This window comes from Pseudophryne corroboree, chromosome 1, assembly GCF_028390025.1.
Source record: "Pseudophryne corroboree isolate aPseCor3 chromosome 1, aPseCor3.hap2, whole genome shotgun sequence".
Lineage (NCBI taxonomy): Eukaryota > Metazoa > Chordata > Amphibia > Anura > Myobatrachidae > Pseudophryne > Pseudophryne corroboree.
The window spans coordinates 190,004,537-190,012,036 of NC_086444.1; the positions used below are offsets into that span (position 1 = coordinate 190,004,537).

At 61.7% G+C, this 7,500-nt stretch overlaps 1 long non-coding RNA gene across 1 annotated transcript; it reads left to right on the plus strand.

Moving 5' to 3' along the window:
• The first annotated feature begins 2,514 nt into the window (after positions 1 to 2,514).
• LOC135049789 (uncharacterized) lies at positions 2,515 to 2,974 on the plus strand. The gene is made up of 2 exons (XR_010241482.1): positions 2,515 to 2,642; positions 2,729 to 2,974. It is a non-coding gene; the product is annotated as an uncharacterized LOC135049789 (long non-coding RNA).
• The last annotated feature ends 4,526 nt before the right edge of the window (positions 2,975 to 7,500 follow it).

The window sequence follows — 7,500 nt, forward strand, 5'->3', positions numbered from 1 at the left end:
GTCTGAGATCAGTTCAATCCAGAGGGAAGGTTGCCCAAGTCCGCGGAGCTCGGGTGAGAAGGGCATTCGTCGGAAAAATCGCGGAGCCCGAAAACCGGGTCTGAGATCAGTTCAATCCAGAGGGAAGGTTGCCCAAGTCCGCGGAGCTCGGGTGAGAAGGGCATTCGTCGGAAAAATCGCGGAGCCCGAAAACCGGGTCTGATATTTCCTTCCTTGCCCATCGCAGCGCCCCCTGGTGGGCTGAATCCGGTACTACGATTTGTGGAAGTCTTGCCGATGAGTGGAGACTGGCACCTCTCGGTCCGGGACAGGCTTCCAGGAGCCTGGGGAAAATCGGAGCATGTGGCGCAAAAGTGTCGCGCGCGCCGCCCGACACGTGACTCTAGTAAGAACCACCTCTCCGGATGTGTAATAGGAAGCACGTGCCGGGGCCTGGGCCCTCGATTCCCAGAACCCTGTATTCACGGTGGGCGTGGTCAGACAGAAAGCGCGGGCTTGGTACGGTGTGTGCGCCACAAACTCCGGAAGTGCTGGGTCTGCTGGTCGCAGTGAGGCAATGTACGGAACCGACGGCAGTGACGAAGACTATCTCCCCGACTCGTCAGAGTTGAGCAGCTCGGATGATAGTGGAGGGGAGGAGACGTCTTTTCACGGCAGGAAGGTTCTGGAAGTGTCCGGGGCTTGCTCCGCGGAGGCCGAACCAAGTCTCCATCCGGCCCGCGCAGTGTCGGTCCAGGTACTTACCCGAAAAGCAGATGGTTCGATTGCATGTAACAAGAAAAATTTCTGCCTGTGGTGCGAGAGGCCATTCTCAAAAATTGCGAGACATGTTCAAGCTGTCCACCACAATGAGCATGAGGTTGCAAGGGCACTCAGCTTTCCGAAGCGCTCCAGGGAAAGGACAGTGCAGCTAGACCTGATTCGCACCCGGGGAAACTTTGCCCATAATGTCGGGGTTCTCCGCGAGGGCAGCGGAGTCCTCCTACCGTGCAAGCAGCCGAAAGAAGCAACGGCTCCCCAAGATTTCATGCACTGTGTAAAATGTAAAGGGCTATTCTCCAGGAAGCACCTGTGGCGCCATGTGAAGAGGTGCCCGCTCCGCAAAAGTGTCAGCCCCAAACCTGGAAGAACCAGGGTGCAGGGTCTCTTCACTTACGCCACACCGCTCCCGAAAGATGTTGGCACTGGCCTCTGGAAGTTGCTGAGCGGAATGAATTATGATGATGTGGTACCGGTAATCAAAGGGGACCGCTGGATTATGCAGTTCGGTCAGCACCTCTATAACCGTCTGGGGTCTGATGTCAGCAAGCATGATTACATCCGTCAGAAGCTCAGAGAGGTAGGGCGGCTTCTGCTGAAGGCGATGAAGGTCACACCGTTGCGGTGTATGGAAGATTTCATTTGCCCACAGAATTTCCTGCAAGTGGTGCATGCTGTGAGGAGCCTGGCCGGTTACGATGACCGCACCAATACATATAAAATACCCTCGTTGGCTCTGAAGGTGGGACACAGCTTGCAGAAGATTTCAGCTATGGTGGAGTGTCAGGCACTGATGGAGGGCAGTGCCCTGACAGAGGAGCGTGCCCGAAACTTTCGGAAAATTTATGAGGCGAGGTGGAGCGAGCTAATCTCCACTGCTGCCCTGAAGACACTTCGAGAGATAAAATGGAATGCACCGCTGCTTCTGCCCTTCACTGATGATGTTAAGCGCTTGAACCTGTACCTCCTTGACCGTCAGCGAGAGTACATCGATGAGTTGTCCGCCCACCCTTCCAAACAGCAGTGGTCCATGTTGGCCAAAGTTACCCTCACGCAGCTGATTCTCTTCAACCGCAGGAGAGAAGGTGAGGTTTCCAAGATGCTGCTCTCCTCCTTCGATTTACGGCACACAGCCGATTTGCAGGGTGATGTGGCCCAGGCCCTGTCAGAGCTGGAGAAGGCACTCTGTCGTCACTTCTCCCGTATTGAGATTCCTGGGAAAAGAGGCAGGAAAGTCCCTGTCCTGCTATCCCCAAGCATGCAGAAAGCGATGGAGCTCCTCATAGAGAAGCGGACAGAATGTGGTGTGACCCCACACAATATCTACATGTTTGCTAGGCCAACAGCCATGTCCCATTATAGGGGATCCGACTGCATACGTCTCTACGCCCGGGAGTGTGGGGCCAAGCACCCCGAAGCATTATCTTCCACCCGCCTACGGAAGCATGTGGCTACACTTTCCAGAGTCCTCAACCTGAGCGATACAGAGATGGATCAGCTTGCTGATTTCCTTGGACATGATATTCGGGTGCACCGGCATTATTACCGCCTCCCGGAGGGTACCCTTCAACTGGCCAAGTTGAGCAAGCTGTTTCTGGCTCTCGAGCAAGGGAGAATGGCTGAATTCCGGGGCCACAATCTGGAAGAGATCTCCATTGATCCAAACGGTAGGTATCACTTGACAGTGTGGCTCCAGGGACTGACTGTCTAAGTGGGCTGGTGTGATCGGTTTCCCTGTCCTTCTCTATCCACAGAGCCGATCCAGGTGGTGAGCGATGACTCTGGGGATGAGCCAGAGAGTCAGGATACTGAGGTTCCCATGGGGCACATGGGAAAAGAAGCTGGCAGCGTGGTGTCGGCGGTGGATGGAGGTGCAGCTAAAGGTGGGTGTGACTGTCCATTCCATTTGAGATGCGTCCATGACTGGTGGTGGCGTTGCGTGGTGACTGACCTTTCTTCTCCCGCACAGGTGACAGAAGGGGTACCAAGCGCAATCCGTGGACCCCAGCAGAAGTGAAAGCTGTTGAACGTCACATGATTCGGTTCATTCGCTCATTCAAGGTGCCGGGCAAGAATGACTGTGATGCGTGCCTAAGGGCAGAACGACAAGCGCTGAAGGCTCGGAACTGGCTCTCGGTTAAGTTTTACATTAAGAACCGAATTACTGCTGAAATGAGAAAGAACCTTTCCTGAATAAAATGTATCTGCTGCTGAATACACGTTTCCTCTATCTCTAATTAAACCCGAAAATAAATCAGTTATGTGGGGTGTCCTCATTAGGCCGGTATTCCTGAATAGGTCCCCATGAGGAAGGTTCCAGACATATGTCCCGATGAGGATAGAAAAACAAGTATGTGTGGGTGTGCGTGTGTCCTGTGCACTTGTTTATATATCCTAACGGGGACAAGGGCCAGACAGCACACCAACACTGGCGGGACCTCCGACATGGTGGGGACCTAAAATGAGGTCCCCATGAGTCTGACCCTGGGAGGTGATGGGGGAGTTATGTCTCAACTACCCAGCATACAATTCTCGCAAGTCCCAGAGAATCACGTTTACCAGACTGGAATGGGTTTCGGTGTGTATGCAATGCAGAGTGTGTTTAAAGCAAACACTTCCCCAGCAGCGCTGTGGAGCATTCCCCGAATAATCTCCGGTGCTGCGGTGCCACCGGGGGGGGGGGGGGGTTAGGGCGGCCTGCTCGCTCCGCTCCGGTCGGGGGACTTGGCCCGGGGCGGGGGACAGGCGAGGCCCTAACCCTCGCCCTCCCTCGCTCGCCAGCCAGCCAAGTCCCGGCCGGGGACTTGGCCGGAGGCGCCCCGTCCGCCCGGCGCGTCAGCGCCTCCGAGCGCGGCGGAGCGCGGAAGGGGGGTCCTTCCCTGGTCCGCCCGGGGGCCGACGTGGACTCCCTGGCCGGGCTTAATAGTCGGGGGCGGGTCCACCGGGAGGGGAGGAGGGGCCTCGGGCCGTCTGGACGGGAGCGAGTCCGGGCCTCGCCTCCTGCCCGTCCCCGGCCGGGTCAACCCCCGGTCCGTGCGGCGGCTCCACGGCCTGGGCTTCCCGTCCAGCGGAGGACACCCCTACTCTCGCCTGATCTTCACCCGGCGAGAGCCCGGGCCGCGGAAGCCGGAGAGAGCCCGGGCCGCGGAAGCCGGAGGGAGCCCGGGCTGCGGAGGCCGGCTGGAGCCCGGGTTGCGGAAGCCGGCGAGATCCCTGGCTGTTCTTCTCTTCCATCCATCCGTCCGTTATTTCATTTGCTGTCTGTATGTACGGAGCCTGTGCCGCGGATGCCGGAGGGAGCCCGGGCCGCGGAAGCCGGAGGGAGCCCGGGCCGCGGAAGCCGGAGAGAGCCCGGGCCGCGGAAGCCGGAGGGAGCCCGGGCTGCGGAAGCCGGCTGGAGCCCGGGTTGCGGAAGCCGGCGAGAGCCCGGGCTGCGGAAGCCGGCGAGATCCCTGGCTGTTCTTCTCTTCCATCCATCCGTCCGTTATTTCATTTGCTGTCTGTATGTACGGAGCCCGGGCCGCGGAAGCCGGAGGGAGCCCGGGCTGCGGAAGCCGGCGAGAGCCCGGGCTGTTCTTTTTTTTTTTTTTCCTTTCATTTATTTCCCCCCACCAGGGTGCGCCGACGAGGGGAGACGCCTCCCCGCCGCCGCCGTACCGGACACATCGCAAATTCACAACGGTGGATTATTATTATTATTATTTTTTTTTTTACGCGGCCAGCAGGGGGCGCCGCGCGCGCGGACTGGCGCTCGTGAACACTGCATTTAAATCGGTGGTGTGTTTTTGTCTTTTGCCTGGTTTTTTTTAATCTCAATCGTGTATTACCTCGGCTGGCCAGCGGGGGGCGCCGCGGCGGGGACACGGGCGGACCGGGTACATTTCATCTGTTTGGGGCGAGTGCTTTTTTGAAATTTTTTTATCTTTTAGTCTCGTTCCGTTCTTCCCTTCAACTGGCCTGCGGGGGGCGCCGTGCGCGCGGACCGGCGTCCACCCCTGGCCGCTCCGGGACTTTGCATTCAAATGGGTGGGGTGTTTTTCATTTTTTGCCCTTTTTTTTCACTCCCCCCCTCTCAATCGTGTATTACCTCGGCTGGCCAGCGGGGGGCGCCGCGGCGGGGACACGGGGGAGGGTTCATCCGGGCGGACCGGGTACCTTTCGTCTGTTTGGGGCGAGTGCTTTTTTGAAATTTTTTTCATTTTATTTTTGTCATCCCTTCGACCGGCCAGCGGGGGGCGCCGCGCGCGCGGACCGTCGGGGCCCGGGGCCCTGCGTCCCACTTACTTTCGCCCGACGGGAATCGTTTCTTTTGTTTTTATCCGAGAGGACACACGGAATCTGCACCCCCCGCAGTGGCGTCAGGCGGCCACCGGGGGGCGCCGCGGCGGGGATCGGGGGGTCGCCTGGGAGCCGCCTGCCCGTCCGCTGGGCCAAGGGGGCCGGGGCGGGTCACGCGCCGCCGTTCCCCCCCGATCGTCTCGCTCCGAGCCGCCTCTGGCCACCGGGGGGCGCCGTCGGGTGGCGCGGGGGCGCCCCCGCCGCCCGCCGCCTCCCCCCGCACGCGTCGGGCCTCCCCCCGGGCCCCCGCGGGCCGGGGGACGCGGCCGGCGAGCGTCGGACTCCAGCGCGGAAGTGTCGCGGATGAGTGCGGACCGGGGCGCCCGCGGCCCAGCGGCACTTCCAGGGGCTCGGGGAGGAGATGGTTGTAGCCTGGGTGAAGCGCGCCCTCGGCCGTCCGTGTCGCTACCCGCCGGAGAACACCTCCGCCGGATCAGTAGGTACCAACGAGGCGAGCGAGAGAGCCGGGACTCTGTCCGGGGCCGAAAAGCCTGTTTCCCTGGAGCTTTTGCGAAAGGACCCGTGACAGAAGATGCGCGGAGCTCAGAGATCAGCATGGGCAGGGCCTTCTTGCATCCGATTTTGCCCAGGCAGGGCTCCAGGAACCGGGTTACAAAAAGCAAAAAGCCCTGGAGCTCAAACGAAAGGTTTAGTGACAAGATAGCCGTGGAGCTCCGATAACAGCATGGCAGGACCAGGATGGGGCCTATAAAGGGTCCACGGCGGGCATCCGTTGGAGCCCGACGTACGGGCCGGGCACGTCTCCTTCTCCCCCGGAGGCAGCGCCCCCCAGCGGGCCAAATCGGGTACTGCAATTTGTGGAAGTTTCGCAGATGAGTGCGGACCGGGGCGCCCGCGGCCCAGCGGCACTTCCAGGGGCTCGGGGAGGAGATGGTTGAAGCCTGGGTGAAGCGCGCCCTCGGCCGTCCGTGTCGCTACCCGCCGGAGAACACCTCCGCCGGATCAGTAGGTACCAACGAGGCGAGCGAGAGAGCCGGGACTCTGTCCGGGGCCGAAAAGCCTGTTTCCCTGGAGCTTTTGCGAAAGGACCCGTGACAGAAGATGCGCGGAGCTCAGAGATCAGCATGGGCAGGGCCTTCTTGCATCCGATTTTGCCCAGGCAGGGCTCCAGGAACCGGGTTACAAAAAGCAAAAAGCCCTGGAGCTCAAACGAAAGGTTTAGTGACAAGATAGCCGTGGAGCTCCGATAACAGCATGGCAGGACCAGGATGGGGCCTATAAAGGGTCCACGGCGGGCATCCGTTGGAGCCCGACGTACGGGCCGGGCACGTCTCCTTCTCCCCCGGAGGCAGCGCCCCCCAGCGGGCCAAATCGGGTACTGCAATTTGTGGAAGTTTCGCAGATGAGTGCGGACCGGGGCGCCCGCGGCCCAGCTGCACTTCCAGGGGCTCGGGGAGGAGATGGTTGAAGCCTGGGTGAAGCGCGCCCTCGGCCGTCCGTGTCGCTACCCGCCGGAGAACACCTCCGCCGGATCAGTAGGTACCAACGAGGCGAGCGAGAGAGCCGGGACTCTGTCAGGGGCCGAAAAGCCCGTTTCCCTGGAGCTCCTGCGAAAGGACCCGTGGCAGAGTAGGCACGGAGCTCGGAGAGCAGCAGGGCCGGAGCTCGGAGAGCAGCAGGGCCAGGGCTCCCTCCCTTCCATAGGCTGCCCAGGCAGGGCTCCAGGAGCCCGGTACCAGCTCTCCCCGTCCAACAGCCTCCTCTCTGGAAGCGGAGAGCGGACGCAGTCGGGCTCCCGGACCGGGGCCCTGGGAGAGGGTTTGGGAGAGCCCTGCCGGGAGCCACCGGGACGGGCCCGTGCGGACGGGTGTGCGGCGCCCCCCGGTGGTCGAAGGCGGAACCGCGGAGGTCTCTCTATCTCTCTCTCTCTCTCTTTCTCTCTCTCTCCGGGACTCCCGGCCTCCCGTTCCCCCGACTCCCCCTTCCGAGGCCGAGACGGGGCAGCGCCGGGCGTCCGGCGGAGCCCGGCGCCAGGCCCGGCCCGTCCCCCTCTTCCCCCGGCGGCAGCGCCCCCCGGCGGGCCGAATCGGGTACTGCAATTCGCGGAAGTTCAGCCGATGAGTGCGGACGGGCACTCCTCGGGCCGGGAGGCGGCTCCAGGAGCCCGGGGAAGCGTCGGAGGACGCTCCGCGAGAGCGTCGCGCGCGCCGCCCGTCCCGCTACGCCCGAGGGAACCGGCCAGAGAGCATCACAGGTGGCGAACAGAGTCAAGCCGGAAAAGAGAAAACGGAGGGCTGCGGTTGACGCGAGAGAAGGGCCCCACGTCTCCCATTTCCGCAACCCGATCGATGTGGCACCCCGCGCCCCGGCGGGGAGGGACGATCGCTCGGCCGGAACCCAGGGGTCTCGGCCGGCTCCAGGCGAACCCGACCCTCCCTCTGC